The 18,892-nt window shown below is 44.9% G+C and overlaps 1 protein-coding gene across 1 annotated transcript in view; it reads left to right on the forward strand.

Annotated features, from left to right (window-relative positions):
- Positions 1–6,186: 6,186 nt before the first annotated feature.
- Positions 6,187–18,892, forward strand: part of FAM168B (family with sequence similarity 168 member B) — a 143,857-nt gene continuing 131,151 nt past the window's right edge. The window contains exon 1 of the mRNA XM_075569474.1: positions 6,187–6,267. The gene's annotated coding sequence lies outside the window, so the exon portion shown is untranslated. The remainder of the gene's footprint in view (positions 6,268–18,892) is intronic.

Consider the following 18,892-nt stretch of genomic DNA (forward strand, 5'->3'; position numbering starts at 1 on the left):
TGTCAAATGCTGCAGAGAGGTCGAGTAATATGAGCAGGGTGTAATGACCTCTGTCTTTTTGGCAGCATGGAGGTCATCAGATATTTTAGTGAGGGCTGTTTCCGTGGAGTGAACAGTGTGGAAGCCAGATTGTACAGGGTCTAGGAGAGAATAGGTGTTGAGAAATGGAGCAAGCTAGAGAATACAAAACGTTCAAGGAGTTTAGAGGCAAAAGGCAGGAGGGAGACAGGTCGAGAGTTAGGACAGGTAGGGTCAAGCTTGCTGTTTTTGAGTAATGGTGTAGGAGGACATGTGCAGAGGTACACAATGGAGACTGTTGTAAGGTGAAATTATAACAAGGCTTTATTGTGCCTGTCGCTTTAAACAGCTAAAAAATCAACATAAGCGAAATAGTGAGCCAACCAAAAACCCCTATCTCTGCTTTGGAGACTATCTATACATGTAGCTCAGCCCTCTCTGACTGGGTTGGTTAGCTAAGCTATTTACCAGCCCCAAATCATGGAGACATTTATCAGTACACATACATAGATAATAGTCTTATACAAAAAAGTCTTATCTGTTAGCTGGGCTGCTGTAGGGGAAGCTTCTCTGCTCTCCTCCTGGAACCGCACCCTTGTGTGCACAGAAAATGTCAGGCTCCAGGTTAGAATCTTGTCCTCTTTGTCTTGTGGTCAGCTTGTTGCTCAAGACATCTGCCATTCCTTGGTTCAGCCCAGTTGTGGACTAAGGAATCTCTTCTCTGTCTCCAAGTTCAGCTCAGGTGTGAGCAAAGGAGTCTCACTTCCTGTCTCAAAAGACAGGCTTTTCTAAGCCATCTAATCAGGCAGGTGGTGTTAGTTAATTGCTTACCAGCAGTTAACCACCACACTGCTGGATTAGAGGCACATTTGTGAACAGGGATAATTCCCCTGTTACATACCTCCCTCTTTGTGGGAAGCTCGGGCTTACCACGGCCAAAGCCCATCCTTCCACTCTCATTCGAGATCTTTCTGTGACTTGAATGAGTGGATGGAGGAAGAGAACCCTCTGTCCCGCTGGGATTGGAGCCCTTTCTCCAGTTTATTTTTGTCTCCTCCCGAAGGTGCTTGAGATCAGCACTCAGTCGCTCGAGGAGGACTTTTTCCACGTAAAGTCTTTTTATCGCGTGCGCGGTCATGAGATTTCCGTTGCGTCGGGCACTCCTCTTTTTGTAGACAAACTGTATGGCAACAGTTATAGAGCAGTTAGGACTAGCCCGTAGAGTTTTCCGCTTTTGAAGCGGTCTTTCTGCACCTCCTCCACACAACGGAGTCGCCAGTTCAGCTTCTTTGGGACTGAGTTGCACCTCCACCGCCCTTTCCAGAGAACGGCCTATCTTTTCAGCTTCTTCAGCTAAGGATTCTTCTGGCTTTGATTCTGCACGCCTACCTCTGTTTGTTGCCTGTTGGGCAGCTGTAGGTTTGGCTAGTGCTTTCTTAGGTGGCTCAAACTTCGTAATCTTGTTTTGAAGGTGCGTGGAGTCCCGAACTCTCACTGTACCCTTGTCCTCACGGGCATTAGTTACTGTGGGATACTGGTGCTTGGGCAGAGCCAATACCTTTTTCCGTATTGGAGGAATCTGTAAGTTACTGGTCTCCAGAGTCTCAACCTGTTTGAGTGCGTCTTGCAAGTCTCTTCTCAGGGAATTTATCTGCGTACTTTGCTTTCTCTGAGCTTGCTTCCACATTTTTATTGCATTGTGAAGCACTATGAACTTCTTTGCTTGGGCCACAGTTACTTGTTTCAGTTTCTGGACCTTATTGTGCTCCCTTTTGTGCCGCATCACCTGGGTTCTAAGCTTGGCCTTTAGCGTTGCTTTGGTGACGCTCAGGGTAGCCTTCAGTTTCTCATGCTGCTTTGCGGGGACATACTGGGTAATCAGACGTTCCTGCAGCACTTGAATTTCTTTAACAGCCTGCAGATTGTCTTCATGCAGAGTTTGCTGCTTCTCCTCGGCCTTCTCGAGGTGCGTACGCAGACCTTGCAGTTGGTTCTGCAGTCGGTGCTCTGCTTCAAACTTCTCACCTTCCAAAAGTCTATTTATTTCTTTAAGCTGGACGTATCTCAGAAAGAGGTTCAGACACTCCGCAGAGCACTGGATGCCTCACATCATGAGACCAACAGCTGCCGCACAGACCTGGAAGTTTCCAGAAAGGAACTACACAGTCTAGAAAGAAAACAACCAGGGAAGCGCTATATTAGTTGGGATCAGGCTCAGCAGCCAATTTTATGTATAAACCACATATAAAACAATAGCATAAAATAGCATGAATGAATACACAAAAATATAATATATAAAATGAGTAACACAAATCTCTGCCAGTTGGAGATTGTCCAGGTGATGTAAGTGCAAGTTAATGCCCGTGTCTGATGTGACAGACTCGGGCAAGAGTGACCTTTGAGAGGTATAAATCCAGAGTGGTAGCTGGGATGGAAAGCGCTACCAACTGTGCAGGTAATGAAGTGTGTAGAAATGGGAAGGTGCCGTAGGCATCAAATATGGAAAAAGCTCACCCAGACTTCAAACTCTTTGCGCTGGTGGCTCCTTTTGTTTCCTCCTTCACAGCCTCGCTGCAGAAACTCCGCTGCACAGCTCTCCTGGGCTTGCACACCAGGGATGGAACTACTCACAGGGCGCCGGGTTTCCGGGGATGACGTCACGGCCGGACGTGACGCACCAACCCTTCCCGGCTGTGCCTGGAGCTGCCGCAGCACACGGGCTGAGAGCCGAATTTCACACACCTCACACAGCTTCAAAGTTCCACAGCCTCCGCAGTACACTCTCCAAGGGACTCCACGTTAGACCACCAGGACTGGGGCAATGAGACAGGGATGCACAAGAGCTGCAACCCCTCTAGACTCCTCCTCTTACGCGTTTCAGCACGTGACGTGCTTTCATCAGGGATACCATGGGCGTGTTTAGAGTGGACTATAAATACCCATCTAGACAGCGGTCATCAATTAGCCTAATTGGCTTCCAATGACAATCTCACACCCTCAGTACAACAGTGCATCTCAGCAGAACCCCCATGTAATGGTTCATGTCACAAAAAAACAAGGTGTATAAAGAAAAATTACAATACAACAACATAACATTTGAATGAATTGATACATTATTATTAAACATTACAAAGTCCCACTGTTTATACTACATAACAAATATGCAAACACTAAACAACACATAAAGAGTAAATGTAAATCCTGAATTCATTAACTCAATTTAACATTTCAACATTACATCTTGGGATATTCCTCAAATTTGCCACAAGTATATAAATCAATAAATGGCATATAATAAAAATGTGCTAAAAATACTATACAACACTCCAAGAGTACACTTAAATGATGAACTCCCTTACTTAATTGGATACCCAATCGGTGAGTCCTGTGATGTTCAACAGAATAGCCTTAAATGCATGATTAAATTGCATCCCATACAAGAAGAGTATGGATCACCTGGGTAGAAAAAAAAAAAAAAAAACACACATTACACTAAAATAACATTTGGAGAACCTAGATGGAGGGGGAGGTATTGGATTAATAAAAACATATGTTAAAAATATAAATATAGTTTTAAAAATCTGTGTTTAAAACTATATTATAAGACAGCGGTGCGCAAACTGGGGGGCGCGCCCCCCTGGGGGGCGCAAGATTGTTTAGGGGGGGCGCAGGAAGCAGCGGCGATTATTGCCAGTAGCAGAGGGAAAAAAGCTGTCTGCAGCTGCAATTTTTATTTTGGCCATTAGGTGGCGCTGTGTTGTGCTACACAGTAGCATCTCCCTGCTTCCTGCATCAGCTTTGTGACATGGGGAGAGGGGGTGAGTGAGACTGGGACATGGGGAGGGGGGGGAGTGAAACTGGGACATGGGGAGGGGGGGGGGAGTGAAACTGGGACATGGGGAGGGGGGGGGGAGTGAAACTGGGACATGGGGAGGGGGGGGGGGAGTGAAACTGGGACATGGGGAGGGGGGGGAGTGAAACTGGGACATGGGGAGGGGGGGGAGTGAAACTGTGACATAGGGAGGGGGGGGGGAGTGAAACTGGGACATGGGGAGGGGGGGGGGAGTGAAACTGGGACATGGGGAGGGGGGGAGTGAAACTGGGACATGGGGAGGGGGGGGAGACTGGCACATGGGGGAGTGAGACTGGGACATGGGGGAGTGAGACTGGGACATGGGGGAGTGAGACTGGGACATGGGGGAGTGAGACTGGGACATGGGGGGAGTGAGACTGGGACATGGGGGGAGTGAGACTGGGACATGGGGGAGTGAGACTTGGACATGGGGGGGGTTGAGACTGGCACATGAGGGGGGAGAGAGTGAGACATGGGGGGGTGAGACTGGGGCATGGGGGAGTGACTGGGTCATGGGGAGGGGTGTGAGTGACATGAGGGGGGTGAGAGTGTGAGATGGGGAGGGGGGTGAGAGTGAGTGTGACATGGGGAGGGGGGGTGAAAGAGCTACATGGGGATGGGGATGAGAGAGACACTGGTGGGAGGGAGACACTGGCAGGAGGGAGAAAGACACACAATGGCTGGAGGGAGAGTGTGAGAGAGACACCGGGTGGAGGGAGAAACAATAGCTGGTTGGAGAGTGCAAGAGAGATACTGGGGGGAGGGAGAGACAATGGGGGGAGGGAGAGACACACAGGGGGAGGGAAAGAGAGTGGGGGGAGACACTGAGGGGAGGGATAGAGAGGGACTGGAGGGGGAGTGAGAAATACAGGGAGAGGGAGAGACTGGAAGAGGAGTGTGAAACTGGAAGAGGGGAGAGAGTGAGAGAATGGGGGGAGGGAGAAAGAGACACACACTGGGGGGAGGGAAAGAGGGAGTGGGGGGAGAGAGGGGGCGACACTGAGGGGAGGAATAGAGAGGGACTGGAGGGGGAGTGAGAAATACAAGGAGAGGGAGAGACTGGGAGAGGAGTGAGAGACTGGCAGAGGGGAGAGAGTGAGAGACAATGGGGGGAGACACTAAGGGGAGGGATAGAGAGGGACTGGAGGGGGAGTGAGAAATACAGGGGGAGGGAGAGACTGGCAGAGGGGAGAGAGGTCCTGAGAGATTCTAATGTGGCGGGAAGAGAGAGATTAATAATACTGCAGAAATGGGGACGCTATTAGACAAATATCATAATATTTATTTTTAAGTGATGTAATTTGTGTTATAAATACTTTTTTTGTAGACGCGTGGCGGGGGCGTTACAAAGCTGGTTCGCCCTCAATGGCTGAACCAGCTCACGTGCGCTGACGTCATGTGATTTTTATTACATCAGGCAGGGGGGGCCCGAGAAATTTCATGGATGAAAAGGGGGGCTCGGCATAAAAAGTTTGCTCACCCCTGTTATAAGATATATAAAAACCCCACACCTTCATTGAAAGGCAAGGAGATCTAAGTCCTCATTTAGACCTTTGGGGCTTAGTGTCTGTAGTTTAAAAATCCAATACGTCTCTTGTTTTCTCAATTTTAAAAGTCTATCCCCTCTCATATTTGTTTTTACAATGTGTTCTATACCCGTGACTGTTAAACCTTCTGTACACATATTGTGTTTAATTAAAAAATGGCGTGAAACTCCATGACCTGTGAAGCCTTTTAGGATGTTTCGTCTATGTTCAGTGAACCTTTCTTTAAGACTTTGCTTGGTTCTTCCTATATAGTGGATTTTATTATTTACTTGCTTACCTGCCCCTGTGGTCTCCACTATATAGGAAGAACCAAGCGAAGTCTTAAAGAAAGGTTCACTGAACATAGACGAAACATCCTAAAAGGCTTCACAGGTCATGGAGTTTCACGCCATTTTTTAATTAAACACAATATGTGTACAGAAGGTTTAACAGTCACGGGTATAGAACACATTGGAAAAACAAATATGAGAGGGGATAGACTTTTAAAATTGAGAAAACAAGAGACGTATTGAATTTTTAAACTACAGACACTAAGCCCCAAAGGTCTAAATGAGGACTTAGATCTCCTTGCCTTTCAATGAAGGTGTGGGGTTTTTATATATCTTATAATATAGTTTTAAACACAGATTTTTAAAACTATATTTATATTTTTAACATATGTTTTTATTAATCCAATACGTCCCCCTCCATCTAGGTTCTCCAAATGTTATTTTAGTGTAATGTGTGTTTTTTTTTTTTTTTTTTCTACCCAGGTGATCCATACTCTTCTTGTATGGGATGCAATTTAATCATGCATTTAAGGCTATTCTGTTGAACATCACAGGACTCACCGATTGGGTATCCAATTAAGTAAGGGAGTTCATCATTTAAGTGTACTCTTGGAGTGTTGTATAGTATTTTTAGCACATTTTTATTATATGCCATTTATTGATTTATATACTTGTGGCAAATTTGAGGAATATCCCAAGATGTAATGTTGAAATGTTAAATTGAGTTAATGAATTCAGGATTTACATTTACTCTTTATGTGTTGTTTAGTGTTTGCATATTTGTTATGTAGTATAAACAGTGGGACTTTGTAATGTTTAATAATAATGTATCAATTCATTCAAATGTTATGTTGTTGTATTGTAATTTTTCTTTATACACCTTGTTTTTTTGTGACATGAACCATTACATGGGGGTTGTGCTGAGATGCACTGTTGTACTGAGGGTGTGAGATTGTCATTGGAAGCCAATTAGGCTAATTGATGACCGCTGTCTAGATGGGTATTTATAGTCCACTCTAAACACCCCCATGGTATCCCTGATGAAAGCACGTCACGTGCTGAAACGCGTAGGAGGAGGAGTCTAGAGGGGTTGCAGCTCTTGTGCATCCCTGTCTCATTGCCCCAGTCCTGGTGGTCTAACGTGGAGTCCCTTGGAGAGTGTACTGCGGAGGCTGTGGAACTTTGAAGCTGTGTGAGGTGTGTGAAATTCGGCTCTCAGCCCCTGTGTGCTGCGGCAGCTCCAGGCACAGCCGGGAAGGGTTGGTGCGTCACGTCCGGCCGTGACGTCATATCCGGAAACCCGACGCCCTGTGAGTAGTTCCATCCCTGGTGTGCAAGCCCAGGAGAGCTGTGCAGCGGAGTTTCTGCAGCGAGGCTGTGAAGGAGGAAACAAAAGGAGCCACCAGCGCAAAGAGTTTGAAGTCTGGGTGAGCTTTTTCCATATTTGATGCCTACGGCACCTTCCCATTTCTACACACTTCATTACCTGCACAGTTGGTAGCGCTTTCCATCCCAGCTACCACTCTGGATTTATACCTCTCAAAGGTCACTCTTGCCCGAGTCTGTCACATCAGACAGGGGCATTAACTTGCACTTACATCACCTGGACAATCTCCAACTGGCTGAGACTTGTGTTACTCATTTTATATATTATATTTTTGTGTATTCATTCATGCTATTTTATGCTATTGTTTTATATGTGGTTTATACATAAAATTGGCTGCTGAGCCTGATCCCAACTAATATAGCGCTTCCCTGGTTGTTTTCTTTCTAGACTGTGTAGTTCCTTTCTGGAAACTTCCAGGTCTGTGCGGCAGCTGTTGGTCTCATGATGTGAGGCATCCAGTGCTCTGCGGAGTGTGAACCTCTTTCTGAGATACGTCCACCTCTGTCCGGACACTGTTGACCTGTTGTGAGGCATTCAGCTCTATGCGAAGAGTGTGAACCTCTCACTGGAAGACTGTCATCTGCTTCAGTGCCTCCTCATACTTCCGCTTCAGCTTAGCCATCATTTTATCAGATTGGCTTTGCTTTTCATCCATGGTGGAAATAGTAGCGTTTGCAGTATTTTGCTCAGTCTTGAGATCGTCCAATTCTGTCCTGGCTAAAGAGTAAATTGTGAGCACATCTTTTTGTAGCCTCACGTTATTTTTCTGTAGCTCTGTGTAATCTTCTTTCTTTTGTTTCAATTGTTCATGGAGCATATCACAGTCATGCCTGGAATTTTTCAGGGCATCTTCAGGGCTGATCAAGGGATCGTTACTCACTGGTTCCGGCTCCACTTCCCTGGGATGGTTGGTTGAGGGTTCCTCACTGTTGGCACCGGACAGACACTTCTTTGGGGTACACGACTTCTGCCTTGTGCCCTCTGGATATTCGGTTAACCGCGGGACAAATTCTCCATTTTCTCTAGGCTGCAGGGCAACTCTGTCCCCCTTTTCCTCCACAGGATCTGCGGACGTGTCTGTTCCTTCCACGGTAAGTGAAGAACCACTTTTTCTTTTTCCGCTTTTTTGTTTTGGATGACTCCGTCCCATCAGGAATACTGGGGCCTCCTGCTTTATTTGATACTTTAGCAGCTTCATTATATACGCCAGGCTTTTCTTGCAGTTGCTTTAGCTGACAGAAATATTGGGTGATCTGCTGCTCCCGCTCTCTCTTGTCGACCATATTCGTCATCATAGAGAGCGTTTTTTTCTGTTCGTGCCAAGTTCAGGCACCCCCACCATTCTTGGGGTGTTTTGTGGGTGTGACTCGGTTTGGGTTCCCCGTAAGAGATGTCTTCCTCTTTATTGGACTGGAAGGGCCACTCTTCCGTGGGGTAGGGTTCATTACAGGAACGCTGCATCTTGTCCTCCATTTTTAGGCTATCAGGTGTAATTTTCTTCCTGACCTCAGGAGGCGCTATTGTAGCTGTTGCCACTGTATTTGCTAGAACCCCCAATTGTGGTAGTCCTACAGGTGGGCATAATTTGCTTGTAGAGCTCGTAGCTCTCACAGGCATCTCTGTAGACTTTTTCTTTCTTGGATAAGTTTTACAATATCAGCAGTACTGTGCACGCATATTCTCTCATCAGGTATACCGGATGTGCAGTTGCTAGGAAAAAAACTTCTGTTTGCTTTACACCATTTACTTGCTAGGTGCAAAACCTCCGCTTCAGCAACAGAATTTGGTTTTCTGCCTGAGTTCAGTAATTTTCAGTCTCATCTTTGGGTATTATGGCATTCACACTTCACACTTTGGGTGTCTGTTTTGCTCCCAAGATACATAGGCAGACTTTTTTTACTTGAAATAAATAGGGAAGGGGGGGGGGGAGTGAGGGAATGAGCTCTTGCTACTGTCCTAGGAACGGTGCCAGGGGTGAATGGAACTAGGTAACATATAGAGTACTTGCATTAGCAAGCGAGAGAACCCCTTTAGAACAAGCACTCGTGGGGTGATAAAGGGTGTAGATAGATAAACCTTTATTAAATAATTAGGGTATCAGTGAGCACAAAACTATTAAAAACAAATTAAACAGCTAACTCCCAGTCCTATAGACTAGGCTGGTTGCCATGTGGATCTAGGGAATACTAGTTAACTGGCATATGCAGAATAGATGTTTAGCTAATGCCTTAGTGAGGTATATAGATGTATAAATATTTATAGTCTTATCAAGGATGTACCGGACAGGACATATAAATATATACCTACACTGAATGAATTGATTCAAAGAGTGTACTCGTGGAAAGCATATAGTAAGTGATGGCTGTACAGTGTCACCGCACTCACAATCTGAACATATATACAGATCAATACATTTGGGTACTCCAATAAATATGAATCAACAAAAATATATATATATATATATATATATATATATATATATATATATATATATATATATATATATATATATATGTCCCTAGAAACGACGCATAAGTATATAACATAGGGTTAAAAAGGCTACTATGTAGCTAAAGATAGGCTGAGGGCCAAGTACATAATGTGTACAGGAGATTTCAACATGACACATTCACAATCTCTGTCTGTAATATAGTGCCTCAGCCTATTCGGGAGTTCTCACGTAAATAGATATTAATAAGTGAGTAACTCCCCACGAACTTCCGTGGAAACGGCACCGTATAGTAAGGTGAAGTTGGTATAAGCAATTTATGTTTCAAAGTGCAACGATTTTATTTACTGTGCCCACAATGTGAAGTGGTATAGAGTGAAGGTCTGGTCTAAATACCCAGATATACTTAGTGTAGCACTAAAGAACTCTATGCACCTCCCACCCGGTGTGGTGTATTCATGAGCACCACCGGACATTTAGTTAGCCGGGTGAGGAAGGGGCTAAACTTAGTGTAACACTAAAGAACTATGCACCTCCCACCCGGTGTGGTGTATTCATGAACACCACCGGATCTTTAGTTATCCGGGTGAGGAAGGGGTTAATTTTGGATAACACTCTAAATATACTGTCAGGAGTCTACCTTGAGGTCTATTATAGGACTCACTAGATGGTCTGTATATAGATGAATGGAGCCCCTATATATGTACACTAGATAGAAGGGTCCTCTTGGTGTATATACAATATACTGTATACAACTCCAATCCGGTGTGGTGTATTAATGAACACCACCGAACATTAAATTAACCGGATAGGGAGAGAGATAAAGAATGCATTTCAAATACTGTGTCAAGTGGGTGTTGGCGTCTGAGCCAATTGTAATGGTATTAATAGCTCAGATCCCCCTATGCAGGTAGATGTATGTAGTGAGGATAGATATACACTCAGTTGTTCTGTGTTATAATACCATCTTGATTGCTTAATGATGCACACAGAACACACAAGGTTCACTTTGCATATGTTGTGGAGACTTCCACCCGGCGTGGTGTATTAATGAACACCACAGAACGTTAGTTAGCCGGGTGGGGGTAAAGCGACGCGAAACAGCTGTCGGTGGAGGACGCACTTCCGTGACATCAGCACGTGTCAGTGCGGTGTGGAACGCAGCTCCGAGGCGATCGCTGCAAGGGTGAGCTGTATCTAGGCGCCTTCCTACCCCCACAGAGACTCCCCCCACCCGGCTAACTAACGTTCTGTGGTGTTCATTAATACACCACGCCGGGTGGAAGTCTCCACAACATATGCAAAGTGAACCTTGTGTGTTCTGTGTGCATCATTAAGCAATCAAGATGGTATTATAACACAGAACAACTGAGTGTATATCTATCCTCACTACATACATCTACCTGCATAGGGGGATCTGAGCTATTAATACCATTACAATTGGCTCAGACGCCAACACCCACTTGACACAGTATTTGAAATGCATTCTTTATCTCTCTCCCTATCCGGTTAATTTAATGTTCGGTGGTGTTCATTAATACACCACACCGGATTGGAGTTGTATACAGTATATTGTATATACACCAAGAGGACCCTTCTATCTAGTGTACATATATAGGGGCTCCATTCATCTATATACAGACCATCTAGTGAGTCCTATAATAGACCTCAATGTAGACTCCTGACAGTATATTTAGAGTGTTATCCAAAATTAACCCCTTCCTCACCCGGCTAACTAAATGTCCGGTGGTGCTCATGAATACACCACACCGGGTGGGAGGTGCATAGAGTTCTTTAGTGCTACACTAAGTATATCTGGGTATTTAGACCAGACCTTCACTCTATACCACTTCACATTGTGGGCACTGTAAATAAAACCGTTGCACTTTGAAACATAAATTGCTTATACAACTTCACCTTACTATACGGTGCCGTTTCCACGGAAGTTCGTGGGGAGTTACTCACTTATTAATATCTATTTACGTGAGAACTCCCGAATAGGCTGAGGCACTATATTACAGGCAGAGATTGTGAATGTGTCATATTGAAATCTGCTGTACACATTATGTACTTGGCCCTCGGCCTATCTTTAGCTACATAGTAGCCTTTTTAACCCTATGTTATATACTTATGCGTCGTTTCTAGGGACCTTTATATAATTTTTGTTGATTCATATTTATTGGAGTACCCAAATGTATTGATCTGTATATATGTTCAGATTGTGAGTGCGGTGACACTGTACAGCCATCACTTACTATATGCTTTCCACGAGTACACTCTTTGAATCAATTCATTCAGTGTAGGTATATATTTATATGTCCTGTCCGGTACATCCTTGATAAGACTATAAATATTTATACATCTATATACCTCACTGAGGCATTAGCTAAACATCTATTCTGCATATGCCAGTTAACTAGTATTCCCTAGATCCACATGGCAACCAGCCTAGTCTATAGGACTGGGAGTTAGCTGTTTAATTTGTTTTTAATAGTTTTGTGCTCACTGATACCCTAATTATTTAAGAAAGGTTTATCTATCTACACCCTTTATCACCCCACGAGTGCTTGTTCTAAAGGGGTTCTCTCGCTTGCTTATGCAAGTACTCTATATGTTACCTAGACTTTTTTACTTGAAGAAAAAAAACATTATTTGCAGTGGAATATTTCTTTCACTCCCGGCAGGGTGACTCAACACTCAGCAATTGGCTTTGGAGTACCTTTTACACAGTTCAGCAATTACTTTTTCCCCTGTAGGGCAATTTTACACTCGGCATTTGTTTGCTAAAAATTCCCCTGCTTCAGCACAGTCTTGTATCAATTTTCACACTTTTCTGCATATACTCCATTCACAGCTGGTAGTCCTATGCGGTGTGGCAACCTTTATTTGCAAAATCAGTACCGCTCGTGGGTCACCATCTGTATTCACTGCTTCAGCGAAACTTTTGAAAACAGGCACCTATTCCTTTTTAAGGGCTGACTCACTTCTTGAACCCTGACTCTGGCTGGAAGGCAAAAGCCCTATTTCAATGACCATATTACACTTTGTGATAGGCAAATAAGGTTTAGCTGCTTCAGCAGTCTCTCTCCTCTTGGGATTGGGGAAACGAGTCCATCTGTGGTTTTGTAGGTTTCAGTGCAGTGTAAGTTTCCTGCCTGGGTTTGTATCCCTTTAATTCTGATCTCTGCTGCAGGTGAATCTTTGTTTTTGTTGCTCAGGTTTGTTTGCAAGACTAAACCGAACAAAATGAGGGGAAAAGGGGAGGTGGGGGGGGGGGGGAAGGGGTACCCTCGCTACTGCTTTCTGGATGAGGCTAATGGAGGTGCTGCTATCAGGGGTAAGGTCAATAGAAGTAAACAGGGAGAGAAAGAACCCCAAGGAGAGCACTCAACCAATGTATTGAAGCCTAATGTAACAATAACCTAGTGAAGGTGGGTGGACTATGAGTGAATTAAAACCAGAAACTTTATTAGAGTCTTAATGTTAAAATAATAGGGGAAACACTGTAGGTCAAGTCAATACTTATGAAGCCAGTGTACTGTGAATTAATAAAGAATGGACAAAATAAACCACAATAAAGTCTCTATACTGTTAGCCCAGAGTCTGGGATATGGCCGCACAATGCCACTAGTGGTACAGAGTAGATCCTAGGGTATTAGTCCAAAAACAGGTAACGGTTAGTATTTAGTTTAAGCTATATCACATGGCGTATATCAGCGTAGCGGTGTCAGTACTGCCTGTAACAGTATACAGGTGTGACTGTTTGTTTCTACACAGTAATATTGTACATGTATAGGTGACACGTCAAACAGAATCTTTTATCTGTGCTAATAATGCCAAAAACCGTGCCTGTTTGCAGTGGATCTCTGTTATATGAAAGCCACTCAGTGTTTGTGCGGTGCATGGGTGTTGTCCCTCAACATAGAACATACACATACATACACACCAAGACATTATCAGTCTTAATCTAAAACAGTACACAGGTAGTGCCTGTTAACATGGGTTGTGGTGGATTCACAAAGTTCATGCACTCACATGCCTGTCAGATAAGTATACAAACTGAGTCAGTGTTAATCTAAAACAGTGCACAGGTAGTGCCTGTTAACATGGAGTGTAAGGTGGAATCACATAATACTTTGTCCATTAGACACCAGACATACCTCCTATATGGGGGCTGGGCGCCTTCAGCAACATGCCAGGTGCTCTCTTTATATCAGCCACGGCACGTCTGGTGGTAGCTTAAAAGTTATAGCATCTGTAGCACAGCCATAAAGCTGAAACTACTGAGGACAGGAGGCGCTCCGACCGCCAGCGCATGTCCCGCCCCTCTGACGTGATGACGTCATCACCTGCCGATGTACGTTTCACTCGTACTGCTTTCTCAAGGCTGGGAGGGAGCATCCATCATGGTCCCAATTAAATACCCTGAACTAACCTCTGATAGGTTATGACGTGTTCCCAAATTAGCATGTTTAAGGGTGTATGCATGCTTGTAGTGTTTGGGCATTTGTACAATCCGGATAAATGCTTAAGGGAGAGATAGAGATATACATGGTGCCCTGAAGGGATGAATGGACTGATTATGCTTGCCAAATGGTGAGGTGGGTGTGGGCAATTGCAGAGCAGGGTCAAATGAAGGGGCTAAAGACAAACCCCTCATTTAACCCCCTCGGTGCCAGGGTGCTGAGTGTGTAAATCCAGCGGGATTCCATTTTAAGTAATGCCTGGTCCCAGTTGCCTCTCCTAATCCCCATGCTGAGTTGGTCAATCCCCTTGAAGGTGAGTGCCCGTAGGTCCCCTTTGTGCTGTTCATTAACGTGTCTAGCCACGGGGGTGTCCAGACCATTTCTAATGCTGCCCATATGCTCGAGCACTCTGATTCGAAATGGGCGCTTGGTCTTGCCAATGTATTTTTTGCCACATGTACATTCAGCCATATAGATTACCCCGGGTGTCCTACAGTTAATGAATTTCCTGATCGTGAAGGTGCGTGAGTTATCCCAGTTTTTGAATGTTTTAGAATTAGTAATAACCTGGCATGCCTTACAGTTGTGGCAGCTGAAGCTGCCAGGTGGTTTGTTTAGGAGCCATGTCTGGCTAACATTAGCCGCATAATGGCTTTGCACCAAAATGTCACGAAGATTTCTAGATCTTCGACTGGTCATCTCGGGGTATGATTTGAGGACCTCACCTAAGTCAGCATCTGCTTTTAGAATATGCCAATGTTTTTGAAAGGCATTTTTGGCACGTGCCCAGTCCTGGTTATAGGTACCAATAAACCTGATAGTATGTTTCTGTACAGTGTCACTGTTGTCTATGAGTAGATCAATCCTGGGTGTATTCCTAGCTCTCTCATAGGCTCTCCTGATGTTGCTGTTGCTGTACCCTCTGGCCTGGAACCTACTTTTCATTTTTTCCACCTGGTCTTCAAAGTCCCTATCGTTGGAACAGTTTCTTTTTAATCTTAAAAACTGCCCTATCGGGATCCCTCTGACCAGATTGGGCGGGTGGTGACTATTAGCACGTAAAATACTATTCGTCGCTGTGCTTTTGCGGAATATAGTAGTGCTAATATCGCCTGTAGGTTCTTTCTTAATTGTAAGGTCCAGAAAGGTAATAGTGTTTGGACCAACTTCATACGTGAGTATTAGATTGTTGGAATTGTTGTTAAGTTCACCGATTAATGTTTTGAGGAGGTCTAGTGGCCCCCTCCATAGTAGAAGCACATCATCGATGAACCTATACCACAATTCTATATGGTCCGAATACACCTCATTCTCCTCACCAAAAACCACCTGTCTCCCACCAGCCCAGGTACAGGTTGGCATATGATGGGGCACATTTTGTCCCCATGGCTGTACCCTGGGTCTGGTGGTAAATTTTTTTATCAAAGAGGAAGTAGTTTTTGGTGAGCACAAAGGATAACAGATTGAGCACAAATGTATTGTGTGCCTTGTACGTGGGTCCTCTTGATTTAAGGAAATGGGACACTGCATCCACACCTTTTTGATGAGGTATGGATGTATATAGTCCCTCCACATCAAGTGAGACTAAAATAGTCTCCTCTAAAACAGTTATGCTGTCTAGTTTAGTAAGAATATCCTTTGTGTCCCTTAGGTAGGATGGAAGGGATACAACGAATGGTCTAAGGATGAGGTCTACATAGTGACTGGCGTGTTCAGTGAGATTGTCTATCCCAGATACTATTGGGCGCCCTGGGGGGGGGGGGGGGGTCTTTTCTTATGGATTTTTGGGAGGGAATAAAAGGTCGCTACCTTTGGTTGTCTGACAAAGATGAAATCAAATTCATTCTGTGAGATAAGGTTATCTTTCAGAGCTACTGATAGGATTTCAAAGAGCTCCTTCTGATAGTCAGATGTAGGATCTTTAGAAAGAACCTCATAGCACTTCCTATCAGCAAGCAACCTCACATTCTCACGTGCATAGTCTTTGCTGTTGAGGATGACAAGGTTGCCCCCCTTGTCGGAGGGTTTTATGACAATATCCTTGTCAAGCTCAAGCTCCGCTAAAGCTGTAATTTCCAAAGGTGTCAGGTTGGATTTGGTTTTCATCGGAGTGGCACCTAGATTTTCAATTTCCCTTGTGACTAAGTCTACGAAGACAGCTATATTCGAATTAGCGTCCAGTGACGGCATAAACCTAGATCTGGGTCTAAGTGGGGTAAAGGGTCCCTCACCTTCCGTTCTTTCCGATTCTGACGCCAAATCTGTAAGGAGTCTTAGATTTTCAGTATCGGCCTCAGTGAGTGGGTCTATCCCTAGGTTCATGGTGATGGCAAGGTCTCTCCTTTTATACATCTTGTATAGGAGTAGCTTCCTAGCGAATAGGTTTAGATCTTTCACCCACTCAAAGGTGTCCATTCTCGAAGTGGGTGAGAAGGACAGACCTTTTTGAAGCACACTTAGATGATGTAGTGTGAGTTGACGATCAGATAGATTAATGATAAGGCCCTGGTCGTTATCGGTGCTGTCGTGTGTCATATCAGATATTGGGGTTACCGGTATCTGTTGCCCCTCTGTCTCCTGTAGTCTCCAGTACCTCTCCCTCTTCCCCTGCCCCCTCTTCCCCCTTCTTGTTTGTCTCTCCCTTTTGGGTTGTAAGCTGCCCTGTTGTCCTCTAAAAAAGGAGAGGGTCCCTGGTGTCGTGTTTGCATGTGATGTTTCTTGCGTGTGGAAGTATTATCTTCCTCTAGATCTGAGTTAGACCACTCGGTGGAGGATTCGATTACCTCCGCTGGGACATTTAGTTTTTTCTTAAATTGAAATTTATAGACCTTTCCTTCCTCAAAGTCTGTTTTGTCCCTTTGGTATTTGCGGTGTTTTCGCTCTTTTAGTTCCTTTGTGAACTTATCGATGTTTGTCTGCATTCGATTTTCAAGATCTTTAAACTCAGTCTCTTTATCCCACTTTTCAACCTCAAGGAGCAACTGGTCTACTTTAGTACCCTGAGTTTTTAACAGGGTGCTCTGATGTTCAACCAGCAGCTGCATGAGATCTTTTGAGCACTGGCTTATAATAGTGACCCAAGATGAAATAAACCCTTCATCGGTTATGTTGTGTGCGGGAGCCAAGTTACTTCTAAGTCCTCGTGGGATCAATTTGTCTTTTTGATACGTCTCAATGCTAAACACTTCCCACCATAATTTGATATATTTTTTGTAGTTTATTTCAAGATCTTTAAAGAAGTCCTGAATCTTAGTAATTTGGTTAGGTTCTGATACACCAGTCTGGCTTGTTGTTGAGAAAAAAGCTTGCGCTTCAGTCTGCCAGTCATCCAGATTAGGCTTACGAGATAGGAAGCCTGCCATAGTATATGGGCGTGCAAAAGGTAATAAGAGCAAGAGGCACTCTAGAGACTAAACCGAACAAAATGAGGGGAAAAGGGGAGGTGGGGGGGGAAGGGGTACCCTCGCTACTGCTTTCTGGATGAGGCTAATGGAGGTGCTGCTATCAGGGGTAAGGTCAATAGAAGTAAACAGGGAGAGAAAGAACCCCAAGGAGAGCACTCAACCAATGTATTGAAGCCTAATGTAACAATAACCTAGTGAAGGTGGGTGGACTATGAGTGAATTAAAACCAGAAACTTTATTAGAGTCTTAACTCTTAATGTTAAAATAATAGGGGAAACACTGTAGGTCAAGTCAATACTTATGAAGCCAGTGTACTGTGAATTAATAAAGAATGGACAAAATAAACCACAATAAAGTCTCTATACACTACCGACACACTTAATCCGAGCAGGGCTAGTTCCGCAAGCCGGGGGATGCCCCGGCTTGCTAGCCCCACTCCCTCAGCGTGCCGCGCGTCACCGATGCGCGGTCACGCGTCATCGGGTGCCAGCGCCCCCTGCACGCGCGTCCCGAGCCCTGGTGTCCCGCGATGTGGGGGACGGCGGCAGGGGGTTCCGGGGGACCCGGCGGACCCGGCAGCGGGAGGGAGAGCGCCCTGATCGGAGGGCGCTCTTCCGCTGCTTCGGCGCGCGCCCGGCACCCTCCGGCGCGCGCCAGGTTACTGCTGCGGCCGAGAACGGGCAAATGCTCGAATAAACTCGGCCGCAGCAGTACTGTTAGCCCAGAGTCTGGGATATGGCCGCACAATGCCACTAGTGGTACAGAGTAGATCCTAGGGTATTAGTCCAAAAACAGGTAACGGTTAGTATTTAGTTTAAGCTATATCACATGGCGTATATCAGCGTAGCGGTGTCAGTACTGCCTGTAACAGTATACAGGTGTGACTGTTTGTTTCTACACAGTAATATTGTACATGTATAGGTGACACGTCAAACAGAATCTTTTATCTGTGCTAATAATGCCAAAAACAGTGCCTGTTTGCAGTGGATCTCTGTTATATGAAAGCCACTCAGTGTTTGTGCGGTGCATGGGTGTTGTCCCTCAACATAGAACATACACATACATACACACCAAGACAGTATCAGTCTTAATCTAAAACAGTACACAGGTAGTGCCTGTTAACATGGGTTGTGGTGGATTCACAAAGTTCATGCACTCACATGCCTGTCAGATAAGTATACAAACTGAGTCAGTGTTAATCTAAAACAGTGCACAGGTAGTGCCTGTTAACATGGAGTGTAAGGTGGAATCACATAATACTTTGTCCATTAGACACCAGACATACCTCCTATATGGGGGCTGGGCGCCTTCAGCAACATGCCAGGTGCTCTCTTTATATCAGCCACGGCACGTCTGGTGGTAGCTTAAAAGTTATAGCATCTGTAGCACAGCCATACAGCTGAAACTACTGAGGACAGGAGGCGCTCCGACCACCAGCGCATGTCCCGCCCCTCTGATGTGATGACGTCATCACCTGCCGACGTACGTTTCACTCGTAC

Source organism: Ascaphus truei, chromosome 14 (assembly GCF_040206685.1).
Source record: "Ascaphus truei isolate aAscTru1 chromosome 14, aAscTru1.hap1, whole genome shotgun sequence".
Lineage (NCBI taxonomy): Eukaryota > Metazoa > Chordata > Amphibia > Anura > Ascaphidae > Ascaphus > Ascaphus truei.